This window comes from Amyelois transitella, chromosome 12 (genome assembly GCF_032362555.1).
Source record: "Amyelois transitella isolate CPQ chromosome 12, ilAmyTran1.1, whole genome shotgun sequence".
In the NCBI taxonomy this organism is placed as follows: Eukaryota; Metazoa; Arthropoda; class Insecta; order Lepidoptera; family Pyralidae; genus Amyelois; species Amyelois transitella.
Genome location: NC_083515.1, coordinates 6,068,308 through 6,087,624, shown reverse-complemented (window position 1 = coordinate 6,087,624; position 19,317 = coordinate 6,068,308).

The following is a 19,317-nucleotide window of genomic DNA, read 5'->3' as shown; positions in this document are numbered from 1 at the left end:
AGGAAAACGTAACGGCTAAAGATGAAACTGAGAAAAAGCGAAAATGACCGATGGAATATTGAAATTCTATATGAATCTGATTGTATAGCGAGGCTTTCGCTCTGTCCTTCATTTTCAGCAAGAAGAAAACCGCAATACAGGCCGCAGGTACTAAGAGGCTATTGACGAAGTTTGATGACATATAAACAAACTACAATAACTTATAATAACAACGTTCTTTCAATCCACGACTCGCACAGACCTGTGTATATTGGTCTTTGCGTATACATACATACATACATATAATCACGTCTATATCCCTTGCGGGGTAGACAGAGCCAACAGTCTTGAAAAGACTGTTAGGCCACGTTCAGCTATTTGGCTTTATGATGGAATTGAGATTTAAATAGACAGCTTGCTAGCCCATCGCCTAAAAGAAGAATCCCAAGTAATTATATAAGCCTATCCTTTAGTCGCCTTTTACGACATCCATGGGAACGAGATGGAGTGGGCCTATTCTTTTTTTTATTGGTGCCGGGAACCACATGGCACTTTGCGTATAAAGAATATTTATGTTAAATAATTTATAAAAATAAATAATTAAAAATTGTTCAAATCAAACCTCACTCCACTGATTGTTAACAAATAGAACATACCAAACATAAAGAGAAAACGCGACAGTTAAAATAAATGAGACCTGTTAGAGCTTGTGCAATACCACGACCGTTTTACTAAGTTAAACAAAATAAAGGCCCAAGCGAGAAATCAGTAGCTCTGCGGTCCAACTTCGCCGTTTGTCTACTTCAGTTCGAATGGACGTGGTGGTTTTTAATTAAAGTCGAGCAGCTATGGAAAGTCGGGCTTCTTGCTGTGCCGTCATTAAAGCGACTGTGAGACAGGGGCGGATTTGGGTAATGTGGAATTTTCTTTTCTAATTGACTAGTTTTAATTATTTTTTTATATAAATAAATAAGCGATTACCGGACTAATCACGCAGATTAAGATTATTGGATAATTAATAAAAAGAGAACGAAGACTGACTAAATGACTAACATCTCCATCCCAAATCGTCGGACTGCCCGCGGTATGGATTTTGTTTCCATGCTGGTGGAGCCACAGGCTACTCTAATAAAATAATTACTTATTAACATCCGAAGCCAAACAGTAACATTCTGAAATCAGAAATATTTAAGTAATTTATTTTAGGATTATTCCTACAATTACCTTTGCTTAACATTAAACTTGTTTTACATTTATGACTTTGTGCCCGTAGGCGCCATATTAAAATTAGTTTGTAGCACCACCACAATATTCTGGAAAGTACCTTTCATCCATTGAACTCGATAACATAATTGTTTCAAAATAATTGTCAACAATTATTTTAAATTACCGAAATCCGTCCCTGTATCCCAATTTGAATCCGATAGCAGTCCCGATACAAGAAACTTTAAACAAGTACAATTCATTAAGTTTCCAATAAAGGATATCGTCAAATCGGGCGTTAAGTAAGGACCATTTGGACAGAACAAAGCTTTATTGGATAGACTCTTGAAAAATAATATTAAGTAAAATAAAAACGAAAAAAGAGGTCTATGTATTTAGGTTCTTTACGATTGAATACGCTAGGCAGACATAGGCTAGACATCTTCAAAATCTATTATACAAACTGTTATAAGAACCTATAGATAAACTTCAATAAATATTTATTTAATAATCAGAGTCAGATATAAATACGAAGTGGCTTTCTTCTAAGTCCAGAAACCATTTTAGAGGAACCTAAACCTTTTGCCCGAAGCTTTGCTCCCGTAAAAATTTTCAAGAAGAATAGTAGCCACTTACTCTTCTATCTTGGTAGAATTCATCAAAATTCTAGCCAGTTTGAGGTTAATTCGTTAAAAAAAATGTATGAATATAGCAATTTTTTTTAATCTCTTAAAGAATGATTTTTTTTGTAGTCTTCCCAGATTTTTCGAGGAGGTCCCATGGGATACAAAAAATGAGTGGGTCTTCAAATACTCGTAATTTACTATACCTATTTCTTCAAAAACTTTTTCTATTTACTTTACTCAATTTACCTTTTATTTATTTTGTCTATATCGATGGTTGAAATTGTTAGCTTCTGTAAATATTCAAACACGATTTGAATGAAAACGAGTCCCGAGAGAATTAAAGGACGAAAGTATCGAATTTACTTATGTTAATGCCACGCCACCCGAAGGACAAGTCTATTTCGTTACTAATTAACTTTCTATTTCAAACCGCTTTGTTTACAAATTGTTTACCTACATATTTTGTAAATAATGTCTGTTTATTCCATATAATTTTAAGCACAATATGAAGTAGAATTAATTTCAAAAACTAAATAAATATTTAATTTATAAATACAGTTTGTTGAGTTAATTTACTACTAGTGATATCGATCTCTTTTTGTTTTGCAAAGAAAAAAATACATAAAAATCTTGGAGGTTATTCCCGCTGTAGATAGTAGCTGTTGATAATTTTCATACTATATACCCATCAGAAGATATTCATCACATACCTTGCTATAATACACTATAGCCCTAATGCATGTGCAATTAAGGAAATCTCCTTTAAATATAATCAGCGGTTTTTGAGAAAGTCACCAACATACTTGTACATCATTTTACATACCTCCCAGGCGAAAAGACTGCTGTATAAAAATAAATACTTATCAGTAACATAAACATTAAAAGTAATCATGCGGGATCACAAAACAACTACTTCAACCAAATTCGAAAGCCTAAATCAAGTAAATAATCCGGCATTTTTCTTTTAGGCGACAGGCTAGCAACCTGTCACGATTCGAATCACTCTATCATTTTGCCAAACGGTCGAATAAGGCCTTTTAGTCTTTTCGAAAATGTATACTCTTTCTACCCTGTAAGTGATAAATAATTATATGTAGGTATGTCCCGAATAATGAGCAGTTAAGTCAGTAGTCAATTGCAGCATCCCCTTTTATGAATTCCGCTAAAATTCTGAACACTTTGCTTTATAAAATGCCATCAGTAACACAAACACATTAAATTCCATGGTGCAGTTATCAGGCGTGGTCGCAATACGACAGCTATGCATTAGCTTGACAAACAAGAACGCCGACATTGCGACGAGTGGGTGTCAATTACTAACGAGCTCTGAAAATTACTGCACACATATCACGTTATTATCCTTTTTGGGATACACAGAATCAATTTAGTCAGAGTCAAAGGTCACGTTCAGCTCGGATCTTTATTGTGTCTTCTTATTGCAATTGGTCTTATTCAAAAATCTTTATTTCGTTGACATTAGCATTGTCACATAAATTCGGCTTATTTGTTGCATTTTTTAGTTTTATTTGTAAGTGTAACGTGAATAGATAAATTAGTGACTTTGGTCCCGACTGGTATAGTAGGTTTCAGCTGCTAATCCATGTCGAAAGCTTTATTAAAATGCTTTTTAAAATTAAAATCCTTGACGCCAGTTTTGAAGACACTTACACACGAAGAATAATTCAGTAACTTTTCGTATTAATATTTCGACTACAAATCGTACGTATTTATCAGAATGTATTTACAGAAATGTCGAGGCTCTTTCGTGACAACAAGAGAAAATCCGACCAAAGTTGTGTTAGCAAAAATACTGAAAATCACAAAAGCAAAGCGTAAATATGAAGTGTATAAAGAACATGAAAGGCAACCCGAACAAAAAGTGAAAGATGACGGCACCTTATCTTCGTAAACCCCATTTGTTCTAACAGATGTTCCTAATCTTTCAAAATGCCCGTCGCATTTCTTTGAAATTAAAATAAAATATTAATAGTTTTAGCATATTCCTTCTTTAAAATTTGTAGATATTGTATAAATTTCGAAATTAGAACATACATACGGTGCCGCGGGAGACATTTTCATGATAAAACAAATCTTTGTAGTTGTAATTTGTATTTTTAACTAGCTTTAACGCACAAAAAATACAGGCTTTGTTTTTACCAGGATGAAAGTTACCCTATGTCCTTCTCCAGACTCCTACTGATTTATATACTAAAGTTCAAGAAGATTGCTTTATTCGATAACGTGTGAAGAGGTAACGAAAAAACTTACTTATGCATTCATAATATTAGTTACGATATACTTAATTTTTTTGTTTGATAATTTTTTATAAGTAAAAGTTAAAAATTAATTTTTTTGATAAATAATAATGATAAGTAAGAGTTGCTATGACCAATCGATTGGGATATTAGAAGTTTTAGCACAATTTGTACTCGAAATGCCAGTCCTGTTTTAGTTACTCAGCAAGAGTTTGACTAATTGAGGTATACATTTTTAAACATAATACTTACAAACGATATTTACTTAGCAGTATATTTCAGTTCTTCCAAACATTGCTGGATACAAAATAAGGGTTTTAAACATACTTACCGGGAACAATTCCCAAAAGGCTCTTAAAGAGTAAGACGTCCATTGTTCCGACTAAGAAATGTTCTAAGGGGACGAAAAATAAATATTTCTTCATACCAACTCGGTTTGTTATTATTGTATTTTTTCGGAGTGTACATCTGTCCATCAGAGTTACCATCGCTACGAAGTGTTCTATTATGCATCTCGATGTAATTTTTATGTGTAAGAAAAACATGTCGTTCAATAAAGTAATAATTTTTTTGGGGTGAATTGAATAAACACTTACCAAAATGATTTTGGTAAATTTTGGAATAGGGATAGCTTCCAACAATTTCTGAAGAGAAGCTACAGGCAAAGTCTAGTTGCTAATAAAAATAATTGAACATATTATAATGTAGAAGCTTTTCTTTAAAGTGAAATAGGGTGAAGGGTGTTATAATCTATGTACCAGGTTTTAATTATACTTAACCACACAAATCAATATTTTAAAGTAAGTACATTTAATAAGTACACTTGTTTGACACACCCTCAAAAACCTGGATAATAAAGCGCGAAGATACATTCCTTTTTCCTGCGATATCTTTCAAATTGCCGCAATCTCTGCATAAGGTCGCTCGTTCATATTATATTTATAACTTTTAAAAATTTATCCACCAGTTTATATTTGTTATTAATTTAATTCCTACTGCTATTTATTTCGCCCGTAGATTTTGCTTAAACAGGATAAGTTTTCCGAAAGTTAAGGATTGCTAAAAGCACTCCAGTAGCAAAACTTACAAGCGCTTTGCGAAAGCTGTGATGGAATTTGAGATTAAATTTCAGTTACTGTAATTAATACTAGATAAACAATTTTCCACCTGCATCAAAGGTTGCCTCTGAAATTTAAGACTATTCTGCATTCTCTTTTCTTTCCCGGAAGAGTAGGCAGAGGCTTATTCAATATCTTTCCATCATCACCGTATATTTTTTGCTTCATCCAAATTCTTCAATGTGTTAATAGTTTATGTCGGTTAAGAATGCCGTGTGGTTCCCGGCACCAATACAAAAAAGAATTGGACCACTCCATCTCTTTCCCATGGATGTCGTAAAAGACGACTTAGGGATAGGCTATAAAAAAGGATCGCAATTATAAAATTGCGATACTTTTTTAAAGGCGATGGGCTAGCAATCTGTCACTATTTGGATCTCATTTCCATCATTAAATCGAGCAGCTAAACGTGGCCATTCAGTCTTTTCGGGACTATTGGCTCTGTCTACCCCGTAAGGGATATAGACGTGACTATATGTATGTACATATGTCGGTTAAGATTAACTTGATTCAGTTGTCATTACACCAGAACATCGGGCAACAACATGTGAAAAATTTCTGATGTTTATTGAATTCACAACGACGAGTTTATTTTTTAAACATTTTATTTTCTGTTGTAACATTTTCTCATATTCTGGAACCGCATAACTTAACCACGCCGATACAAGTATTACCCAAATTCTCGGAAAATATTTATTAAATCAAAGAAATAACTCGCTTAACTAAAGTTGCTATCCGAAATCTATTTTGATGGATTACTGAAAGTCATAGGTAAAACCTTTATAAATAAATATATTCTTTGATAAACTGGCTTTCTAAACGCACTCAAGAAAAATGTACGTTTTTGCGAAAACTTCAAAGCTGGTGTGGAAAGTTTCGTAAGTCGACACTGAGTAACCAACTTGCATTTCTTTTAATCCGCCACTGAAACGAAATTTTTGAGCGTATTCAAAGGATACATAAAATGTGTTCCATTTTCAAGATTTCATATTTCAAAGAATTTCGTCACTTTCAAATAATATTTCTAAAAATATTTTTATAGAAATGGTTATTTTTCTCTCATTTTTGTAACTTTCAGTGCCTGACTGCTTGACTTCAACCAAATTCTAACCTTTGTAGCGTGGATAAGTCTTCATACTCCTGTTTTTTACTTTCGTGTATTTTTTTAAATTTATGCATTCATATTTAAGTACCTATGTAGCCGATTATGTGGTTTTGTTGTTTCATTATAAAAAACACTTATAAATTATAAATTCCATAGATACTGTTATTTTAAGATAAACTAAATACACTAATTAGATTAAATTTGAAATGTATGGAATTGTGCCGTGTGGTTCCCAGCACAAATACAAATAGGACTAGAATAGGACCACTCCATCTCTTTCCCATGGAAGTCGAAAAAGGCGACTAAGGGGTAGGCTTATATACTTGGGATTCTTCTTTCAGGCGATGGGCTAGCAACCTGTCACTATTTGAATCTCAATTCTATCTTAAAGCAAAATAGCTGAACGTGGCCTATCAGTCTTTTCAAGACTGTTGACTCTGTCTACCCCGCAAAGGATATTGACGTGATTATATGTATGTTGAAATATATTAAATTTTCGGGAATGATATGACAAGTATCTAAGAATAAGTTCTAAAATTTTTAAACAAAAGTACCTTCCCACGTGTACATATTAAATGTGACTAGAATAAGTTATAAAAGGCAAGGTGAGTACAAAAGGCTATATATACCTCCTGAAATTTGGTGACATAAATTGCATCACTGCGCATTTCCCAATGCAGGCTTTCAACTCTATCCCGATGGATGCGCTCACGTTCCGAAACCGAATTGCAGTTTGAAAAATTGCTGTAGATTGAGCGAAGTGATGTCGGGACAGGTTGATAGTATGTAGAAATTGTGGAGTTATACAATTATCGTTCGTCTATTTAATGAAATAACATCTTATGTTATAATAAGTCTATTTAATGAAATAACATCTTATGTTATAATAAATGAAATATAAATTAAGCTGTTATTCCTCATGTAATCACATCTTATGTATGATACAATCTCATGATTTTAATGATTGATCCATTAAAATGAAATAGGCCCATCATTAATTTTTATACGTACTTAGTTTGTTAAATTAAATTAAAATATTGGGAAATATTTAGATGTAGGTACAAGGTTAAATAAGTAATTTGCTATGAGTATTGGCGCTAATAGAGAGCAAAGACGGTTTCAGTCGCATATTCTATATCTTAAATTTATTTTATTCTAGCTTTAACCGTTATAGAATAATATTTCTGTTTGATCTCCGTATAAGAAAATATCACCATGCCTATAGATCCGGCGGTATTCGTGGGAGTATAACAGACAAACGGAGAGACATCTTTTTCCATTTATGATATTAGTCGCTATATGTTTATAAATCTTTTATGCAATATGAAATTTTGTACATGTGTAGAATTTTTCCTGGAACATAATAATATCACGCAATATATTAATACCTACGTGATCATATGAATTAATTAATGAAGAGTTAATTCCGAAATTTCCACGGACGCAGCTACTATTAATGCCAAGTAACATGGATGGATGAACGGTCCTGTTTATATAACAGATACAGATAAGTTTCTCACGAAAACGGTAGAGTCTCAAGACATTCATGTTCTATTGCCATAATCGGATTACTGGCAGACGGGAAGGAATTAACTGTACTAAGAGTGTTGCCATTTCCGAATACTTTGTCTCTCCGGAGGGACCACTATTTTGGCTATTCTTGGAAATAAGTAAAAGTTTGCGGTTGGCTACTAGTTAAATATTTATTAAAACCGGGCTTACAACACTCAGTTCAATGCTTTGTATTATTTTCTAAGAAAAATAGTGATCATAGTAACTACGTATTGGAACACTTCTGAATTATTTCTAATGCTATGATAGTAATTATATAGAGTGTTTTGAAAAAGTGATCTAAAATATTTGTATTAAGTATTTATATTTTTTGAGACGCCTTAAATTTAATTTGTGTTAAGTGAATACCCAAATGGAGGATAATAGAATAAAAAAAAATCGATTTTTTTGTATGATCACCTACTTTATGGTAAATGACATTGAAACAGTAAATATATTTTGTGTTCCTTAGTGAATGCGTACAAAATAAGTATGAACCTTACAAATAATTATTAGTACTGCCGAAAGAGAGTTTGTAATCGTGAACACTTATTATCTATTCCGATCTTGATGGAATTACGTTTTACGTAATAAGAATATCGGGAAGGACATAAGGGCATTTCATCTAGGAAAAAATACCTTAGTATTTATCGGATTTTTATTTTAACACGCGATCTAAGTCTCAGTCAAAACTTCTATGAAGATGAATCTAGCTCGACGAACTGAAATTCTGTGTGTATTTTTAGTGTGAAAACGAAGTTTTAGATTGACGTTCGGATTGAAGCGGTAGGAACTTTTATACACTTCCCTTTGGTGATTTTTAAAAAGGATTTTTAAACAAGATTGCAATATTCATTCAATGTAATATGTAGGTATTTCAATTATTTACCTTTTGACCAAATTGCCAATATTCCAGTTTATTGTCAACATAAACCAACTTGAATACAGAGGAAGGCTGGTGTGACGCGAAGTGAAGTCAGTCATTTGTAAGAGGTAATTGCAAATGACTGTAGTCTGAAGCTATATGTGGCGAAGTCTGAGTATATAGCATGCAACCTAAATCCTTCATCACTTAAGTGATAATTTGGTCGAGCGTACCTACTATTTCATAGACTTGTTATCTTCTTCTTTTCTTAATTAGAAGTTTAAGAGACGAGACAGGTCTTTAAATCCAACACTAATGTTTAACACTAATTATCTGTTTATTTTTGGGCGGTAGTGAAATAGTAATGTGTATTTGCGGCGTTTCACAGAGTGATCGCGGTAGGAAACTCCCGTGTACGCGGCAGCCTTCGTGTCACGAACAAACAGACAGTGGACCTGGTAAGTTCACGAACCTTACCGCATTACTTTAACGTGGGGTGAGAAAGTAAGTACGCTTAATATTTTTCTTGTCATCCTGTGTATACTGCCTTTAGATTTTTGCTGAACACGGAATGGATTAGCGACACGGCTAACGAGAGCACGCCTTTGTCGACAAAATTCAATTAGCTTTCATGTACTACTTAATTTTGTATCTGCTGTGAATGATGAAAAAGTTATTCAGAAATACAAATAATAAGATCAAGCCCATCACACAAAAGACCTAATTTAAAAGCTAAAGAGAAGAACGCACTGATTTCCAGATTTTTCAAACCAGCATGGAAGAGGTATTATTTCCTATTAATATAATTTTTTTATTGCAAGCTTACAATATAAAAAGCATAAATTGTTCACTTTTATTCTCTAAGCAGTGTCATTAATTAAAAGTTGGGTGATTAGCGAACGCTCGAAGTTTGAACCCCTTTTGTCAACCACCTTTTCTAAAGTTAATCGTATTTATCGATTTGCTTAACAAATTGTTTTAAGTGCTTTAAATTTGTCTTTGTGATCGCCTCACATTAATGTTACTCGCCATGTTTCACATCCGAACAACTATATATTAGAAAGGGTTTGCATTGATAAAGGAAATGACAAAAGTAGCTAGATAGCTATTAACTAGTGAGTTAGAAACCACTAGCAAACTACGAAAATGAAATTACAAATACAAATGAGACTTGAAGATAGCCGAAAAATCTACTGGTATGCTAAAAATGTACGTACAAAATGACTGTTATTTTGTACGTGTAAACTTATATCACAAAATTAAGTAGTACAACGACATAATGAAAATAATTCATAAAATACCAAATAGAAGCAAGATTTAGATAGCAAATTGAAAAAGCATGTCAAATTTCATGTAAAGAACAAATAAATTCAAACCATTGCTTACTATTTATATACCATTATTCTGATGACAAAAAAATACTGACGTCTACTTTTCTTCTGAATAAGTCCGTGATTCTACACCAGCGAGTCCATTCAATTAGAAAAATTGCTGACGTAAAATAATCTCGCTTCAGTAAAGAATCTACCTGTAGCTATTTTTTCTCAATTTCCCTGCTCGGGTCTTGGGTTCTTATGATCACGTTAGCTACGGTATTTTACGCACTCTCATTAAATCTGAGGGTTCGCTTACAAAAAGGAAAATTACTTACTTATTTTTAAAGAAAGCCGTTCAGGTGTTGTATTTGAAATATAGGGTGCGTGTATTGGATTTTTAAGACATGCTTGCAAATTGATCGCACTTTCAAATAAAAAGTTTCTATCTAAAGTTTTACACCTTTAAACGTTGCGTTATTTTTGTTGCACGATATTACTAAATTCCGCGTAGATGAAACCGCAAGTAAGAGCAACCGCGCTTCCTGACTTATATTAATATAATCACAAAGTATGGCGTAAGTGATATTTTGGTACTTACTAACTTGTGTTAAAAATAAATTATTCTTATGTCTATTCAGGAACTAACCAAGCAATATCTATAGAATCTAGGAATATTTATAGTGATAATTCTAACTATTATAAATGCGAAAGTAAGTTTGTTTTTTTGTTAACAAGTTATCGACTGAACTAATCTTTTTGAACTGTACCTATTTTTTTATATCAGTTAAAACTATAGTTCCAATGGGATTAGCGAAGAACCTGTATTTGTAAATTCGCAGGTGTAGGTCAATAATGTCGCTTAATACATGCGGGCGAAGCTGAAAGTAAAAGCTAGTAGATTTATATTGCCAACTAATTACCATATCGCGCATCACTTGGCTCGAAGTTCTCAACAACACAGCAGCAGCGGGGTTAAAATTACTTGAAAATAACGGCACCTCAGATGGCAGCGTCGAAACAAACTTGGATCGTTTGCGGAGAACGATAGAGAGACAGATGGTGCCTCTCAAGATAGTTTTCTGAAGAGCAACTCTTCTTCAAGAGACATACGGGCTGTGGCCGTTTTACACGATACGATTTGTTAAGTAATTACAATATCTCGGGCTTCATCTGTTAAAAGGGAAGATTCGGCTGAGCTAAACGAAGCCTTTTAGTCTTTTCAAGAGCCTTGGTTCTGTCTACTCCGCAAGGGATATAGAAGTGATTATATGTAAAATATGTAGGTATGTATTTTCATAAAAACTTCCTTACAGCATGTCTGTTTCTTTACAGTGAATTTGTCGAATTTATATACATAGTAGGTAAATCCCCGTTTCAGCTGCTTTTTAATATGTGAATGACTCGTACATACTTGTTCCTCGGTTCATTTTAACTTCTCTAGAAAGGACTCGGAATGTGTTCTTTGTATCTACGGCACAAATACCATTTGGTTTATTATGAATACATTGTACATTATGTAAATATACTTTATATGACGTTAACTTGACTACATAAAATACAACATAGTTTGAATATATTGAAATAGTGATGTTATACATTATATATACATAAAAGGTGAGCATGAGTTGCAATAAAAGTTTAAAAAATATATGGAAAGTCGTCGGGTGTAGGGCGACCAACACGAAAGGAGTCTATACCAAGAGGTAGCGTATTTACATACTTGCACAATTGCAGCTACTTGTCTTAGATCTTTTTTCCTCCTGGCTTTAATCCCGGTTTCATCCTTACCTCTCTGGGGAGGAGCCCGGGGTATGCTTTTGATCATGGATACTGGATTGGGTGAGTCCGGTTTTTACACGAAGCGACTCCCATCTGTCCTCCGCAACCTTTGTAGATAAACCTGAACCATATTGGATCCATTATACATCCAGTTGTCTGAATGTGCAGAATTCCATACAATATTTTCCCTCACCATAAGAGCATCGGTTAGAACTCAAACTATATAACTTCAAAACTCGTCATTGGTACATGGCCGAGGTTTGATTTGAAACTGTGCCTTACGCATCACACATTTTAACCTGTCACCTTACCTATTAGACCAGCGACGCCCTATTCAGCTACTTGTCTTAGATCTATCTAAATATATAATAGATACACTGACATATCGTTGAGTGTAAGCAATAAAAATTTACCATGTAGATTTTATTGAGATACATTAAGACGAAGAAGACACTAAGACAGATTTTCCCGAAATACCGGGATTTTCCTTTCGACGCGGATGGAGCCGCGGGCACACGCTTAAAATCTAATAATTTAGCGGATAAATAATTTCAATTCAATGGCGGGTAACTTTCACCTAGTTATAATACCTACAAAAGTATATTGATCACACTGAATACAACTTAGAACTGAAGCGATGCACAGCAAATTTCCTGACGAAGTGTGTTCAAGGAACCTGTCTGGAACATCGTCAGTTGCTAGTTTGCGAGCAGTGGCGTTCAAACTTGGCTTTTACTGTTGCAGAATAATCGAACTAAATGAAAATTTCTACTAAAAGTTGGAACAGTCTTCAAATTGTGAAGACAGTTCAACTTTAAGTCGATTTTTAATTTATATTTTGATGCTATATATATTTTACTTAGAATCCTGACGCAATGGCAACGTTCTTCTTACTGAATGTGAAATTCAGAATATGATTTTCGGCTAGCAACCTGTCATTATTTGAATCACAATTCTGTCAGTCTTTCAAGACTGTTGGCTCTGTCTACCTGGCAAGGGATATAGACTCGATCATACGAATGTATGAATTCTCGACCAGATCTTGATATCATAATTAGAAATAAGTTGCGGTCAGAAATGTTCTAAAGGAAATTTTCCTGGCCAGGTTGTGTTAGGCTAGTGTTTATCCCCCTATATAGGTACTTTTCTCTCTTAAATGGGGATAAGACGTGATTATAATGCACATTATGTTTATTCTTTACCAATATCCATGAAAGAACTTCTGTTAAGAAAACCGCAAAAATATTGCCTATTAACTCATACTGTATATTAACAACTGTAACTTATCTGTCAAAATAGTAATTGCTTTACAGGACCCATATTTGTTTTACGTGAAGTAAATTTTATAAATGTCCTTAAACAAATTCTTGAAATAGGTTGCAATCGATAGAACCAGTTAAGTTTCTTTAATAAGAAGGCTAAGAATGGTTTCGTCAAATTATCTTATTTACCCACTTTTGTATATTTTTTATCAGTAGGTACGTTAGATATTATATTCCTACATTTAAACGGGAAACAACTTATTTAGCGATACCGGCGTCACGCAAGCAGGTTGGATCCCACACGTCGTAAATCATGGTAGCTGACACGGAGCGTACGATACTGTGTTATTTATTGTCGAATCTACATCATGGTTATTCTTACCATTTCCTAGAGCTTGGTGAAGTTGTCAAACTCACCAATGATTATATATAAATAAAAATACAAAAACAATTGTAAAAATTTTGTATTGAATCACACTAATCTACACTAATATTATAAAGCTGAAGAGTTTGTTTGTCATTTTGTTTGAAGCGCTAATCTCAGGAACTACTGGTTCGAATAAAAAAAAACTTTTTGCGTTGATTACACTATTTATCTATCTATACGCTAAAACTATTCAAAAAATCAGGTATATATAACATCACGCTGCAACTATAAGGAGCAAAGCAATAATGGAAAATGAGAAAAAAACGAGGAAAATTATTCACCCCTGAGGGCTTCAATGATGCCCAAAATAACTATTCCACGCGGACGAAGTCGCAGGCACAGCTAGTAAACAAATTCTTTCATAACTAAGACTATTCAAGCTCAGACATTCACCAACTTCATTGATAAAAGATGTGATCAATATCCTTATATAGTTTCATTTATTTCATCGTAAATTAGTGTAGTTGTAAAGCGAGATTTGCCAGATGGTTCCTCCAGAGATAGTCGGGGGTTATCCCTAGTTTTTTCGCCCCACCTCCCGGTGACATATGGTAGCACTTATCCCTTGAAACTACTGTAATTTCTGATCCGATTCAACAGATTGAAATAATTTAAAGGAGCGCTTTCGTTTTGGACGTTTAAAATTTGTCAATTAATGTAATAAATTAATAGCGATCCTGTCATTTGATAGATGTAGTAATAAAAGGATAAAATACATACACATAATCACGTTCACAACCCTCGTAGGGTAAACAAAGCGAACAGTCTCGATCACTATATTATACCATAAAAATCAAAATAATTGATTTATGTACTATAATATTCTGATTTCATAAAAGAACAGAAGAATTGCTATGCAATAACGGACATGTGGAGCTGCTGGGAATGCGAAGTGAAATAGAATTCTGTTAGAGATTCAATATTTTAGCCCAATATCATCGTGTCGTTACGACTGTCACCTGGCAACATATTGACTATGACAGTTTTATTGAAATTCCGTGAACTGGAAAAATGAAGTTATCTCGAGCGATGTGCACGGCTGAGGTACGGCTTCTATTTTCACGTGTACAGTTATAGAAAAAAATCCTCTTGTTTATTTGTTTGTTACAATATAATCTAAGCTATAAATAGCTTCTCTTTTTATGTTAAAACTAGAGGCCGCCCGCGACTTCGTCCGCATGAAAACCCTATCAATCCCGCGGGAACTCTGGGATAAAAAGTAGCCTATGTGTTATTCTGGGTCTTCAGCTACCTACATACCAAATTGCATGGTAATCGGTTCAGTAGTTTTTGCGTGAAAGAGTAACAAACATCCATACAAACTTTCGCCTTTATAATAGTAGTAGGAAGTAGGATTCTTCTTGTTAGTCGAACACTCTTGTTCACGGGAATTACTATGCTAAAATTACTATGTTATATAAAACAAAAACTTAGAAATGAAAATAAAGGTCTCAAAATTACCACACAGAAGCACTTATATATACCCTTTTGAAGAGATCGGTAACAGAAGGAGCCATTTATCAACCTCAGATTATATTTCCGACGTGCCGGCATCCTAAATTTATTTATTCCAGTACCTAATTGCGGTTTTTGGTTACCAGCTGTTTTCGGCATTACAAAATATGGAAGTTGCAGAAAGATACCTGTCGAAGTATAAACTGATAAATATATATCAATAAAATACATATTAATACTTTTCTGCCCCCTTTGTGGAGAACGTTGATAGGAAATAGTATGACGTATCTTCGCTTTCTGTTTAATACTCCGGATCAATTCAAAGATGTGTTGTGTATGTGTTTATGTATGTACTGTTATTGAAATCTTTTCTATTGTTTCATTCAATTGTGTTTAAGACTCAGTACTTTACTATTTAGCTAGAACGTCATACTTGTCCCTTTATTATTGTGACGAGTATAACGTTCTAGCAATTTTACTTTACAACTAAGAATCTCAGTGCGAGATATTATGGCTATATAATATGCTCTACATTTTGACTTTTATTTATTGTGTAACAAGTAGGTATCTTGCCAAATGAAGTCTTCCTTCACTACATATCCAAATAGCTTAAAATTAATAAGTATCTCAATATTGTTTTTTTCTTTATTATTAGAATTCGTAAAAATAAAAAAAAAGTAAAATTTAAATCATTTCACATTTTTAAAATCCATTACTTAATCATCTGAGTTATCGTTATTCTGTGTCTTCGTAGACTTTTGATAATTAATGATTGCACAGTTTGCCGCCGTGATAGCAAGCTTTTTCATTTCCCTTGATTCAAAGAGGGTCGTTTATAAAACTTAGTAACGATTTAATAAGTGTTTTGTATTTTATGTATGGTTTATTTTTGTTAACAGTTTTTATACGTGGTGATCTAGGCACCTTAGACTTCTTGCGTGTAGATTTTAGAAGACAAAATTAGGTCGACAACGGCAAAATCATATTTTCGCATAATTTAATTCAACGTTATTATAGTTCCACACTTTTTTTAAATATGCCATAAAAATTTTGCCATATATTATAAAAGAAAATAAAAAAGGGGCACCACGTCCCTACCGCGATGTTTTACCCCCGCGGGAATTTCTAGATATACAAAATCCTTTTCTAGGTTTATTTTTTGAGACATTGATTTAATTTGGTACTATTTGGAGCAACTATTATGAACAAGAAATATCTCCAATATTCGAGATATCTAACTGTCCTAGTACCAGTTAGCTTTTGGTTACAAACAAGACAACATTAATTAAGTTCTTGCTTCGGAAGATACTCGGCAATTTACGTGGGCTGTTTTTCGGTGAAATTAATGTGCGTAATAAGTTCGCGGCGAACACTCTCGTACTTACTAACACCAACATTGTTTAGAAGATTTGCTTTTATAATCGTTTAGGTGACTGTACAAAAGGAATATTCCGCTGAAAAAGCACTGCCAAAACACTTAACTGATATGGGTTTTTGGTAAAAATTATTATTATAAATTATACATAGTAACCGGTAAGATGAGTTTTTAACGTTTCCACGCAAACTATGGGCTTATAAGCTTGTGATAGGACTACTACTCAGTTTTTATGATGGCTTAAAGTAAACGCTTCGGCCAAAAAAAAATAATTAAATTCCTTCTTGTACCCAGTTGTTGATTGGACTTGGTCTCAATTATGGCATTCCAAAAATGACTTGTTCAGCGTTCGAGGAAAGATAAACGAATGTGTTCAATCGCTTTTGGGAGGCGAACGGGGGTAAATGGGTAAATTGACGTACACCCGGACCAGCGGATATCTGCGGCGCCCAAATTGAAATGCCAATCATTGTCCCCTCGAAGAATTTGCTGCGTGCCACGAGTGCTTCAAAGTACAGCTTTTGTTTTCATTTACTCATTATTTTGATTAATATTTTCATGTGATCGTCTTTCCATCGGCTAAAAATATTTTAAAGGAAGTAAACTTGGAAAGTAAAGCTTCGAATAAATATTGAAATCACAGTAAGTATGTTTAGCACAAGAAATAATAACAATCAAACATCTAATACGTATTTGGATTCAATCTCAGCTATACAACTGGACGTGGCCTTTTATGATTTTCAAGACTTCTGACTCTGTCTACCCCGCCAGAGATATAGACTTGATTACACATATTTGTATGTACTTATGAAATCTTATTGAGTTAAATGGCTGATTTTACAATGTGCATTAGATTAAAATTAGGTGCAACTATAGAAAACAAAACAAAAAATATCTTTTGCTAGATCTCTACGAGTATGAAGAAGATATTATTCAACTAGCTTTCGCCCACGGCTCCGCCCGCGTAAAGTATCTAACCTTCACCTTTTCCAGTACTCCGCATTCCACGCGGTACTAATGTAGAGCTTCATTGAGATCTATCTATGTTTTAACTGTGAAGAGACAACAAATTTATTTTCTCTTATAATATAGGTTAGCTTAGTAAGATACGTAAATTGCTACTTTTTCCTTATTTTGATCATAATATCATCACAACATCCTTTCTCAATGCAAATACCCTCAATTTTCTACTGACTAACCTCTTTAATATGAAAACCGTCGGAATTTCGCAAAATTCTTGAGGTACGCGCTACAAATTTTTGCCTCCTTGCGACGCATCCTTCCTGCGTTCAGGAATTGTCTGGTTATCGCATTACCTGCCTATAATGGAAACATTATTCTGAACAAAATGTGACGACATAGCTGCTTTGTTGTGACGAAGCTACTGTGAATTGGCAAGGATCGGGTAAACTCATGATATCACTCAGTTTGGTCCAAATGTTCGACAGACAGAGAATGCCTTGTAGCATTAGGTCCACCTGTTGTACATTTTACGAGTACGTTCATAAAGTTTAAATAAATCAATGAATGATATTAAATGTTCTTTGTTGTGATTAGTAAAGCTAAAAGCTAATAACTAGCTAGTAGGAATAAAGAAAATCCCGTTATATTCCTTTCAAAATCTTCTCTTAGTAGTACCCTATGCATCATAAGGAACATTCATGAAAAATGTCTAAACCCAGCTGTTGACGCTGTGGGTTGATAAAATACAATAATTTAATCACACACACACAATAAACATATTAATCACAGAAAATTCACATGTAGTAGATATGTAAAACATTGCAGCAATAGGCGACCGTATCACTAAAAGCGATCTCTTGAAAAAAACAACTAAGTATACATTTAAGCATATGCTGCAATAAAAGAGAGAAATAGAAACAATTAATTGCAAATTTTAATATAAAATAGCGGTTTAGAACAAATTTAAATTATGTGCGGGATTGTAGTTCAAACACAGTCAAGTTATTAACGAGAAGATGAAATTAGGCCTAAATATGAATGTTTATCCTTGTGCTAATATACACATCTTAATTAATTTATCCACAAACAAGAGTTCACGCGAAAGATTTTAATTAAGAATTTGGAATTCAGAAGATTTTAATTATATTTTACTTTAATGCCGATTCTACATAGGTAAGCCCTATGGGTAGGTATATACATCTGTAAGAATGTGACAAACACACTCACAAACACAGTCACCTCTTTATCCCTTACGGGGTGAACAAGGCTAAAGTAACAAGGTTAGGTTTGTCACGATGGAATTGTTTGGAAATCACGTGCTTATGAATTTAAAAAAATATTTTTTTTTCTATGAATTTATGCAATCATTTCTCTATTTCCTCTTGCGTCGCAAGCATGGCTGAGCCTACAAACCGACACTAATTACTACACATATACTACTTTACCCGGGTTTGTTTAATGCCACAATCCAGCCATTAGCTACGAACGAAACCCTATTTATGGTGGCGGATTTAACTGCAGTTTATAGCAGTAGTTAAAGTTCATACATTGTGAAAAATACGGGATTAGATGGGGTTATAAAAATATTTATATATGTAGTATGAAAAAAAACTTTTTCGATTTGAATTACTCTCTTAGTTTACAGTACAAGTATTATGAATTACAAAAACGCAAGAGAAATACCTTTAATAATTTTAGTTTCCTGATTACAATCCCATTTATGCATAAACCTATTCAAACGTGAAAACCAAGATAACAGGCCTGCCTACATTTCATTATGAGAAACTTATTACTACTTCATTACATGGTACCGTCGTTAATCAAACTCAGTTTCATAAGCAAGATAAAACTGAGCGATAATACCTGCTTGCTGCCTTTCTTCCCATTATGTTTCCATGAGTAAACTATCAGATACACATACATATATAAAATCACGCCTCTTTCCCGGAGGGTTAGACAAATGCTACATTTTCCATTGCCACCAACCCTGCACACATCTTTCGCTTCTTCCACATTCATAATTCTCTTCATGCAAGCT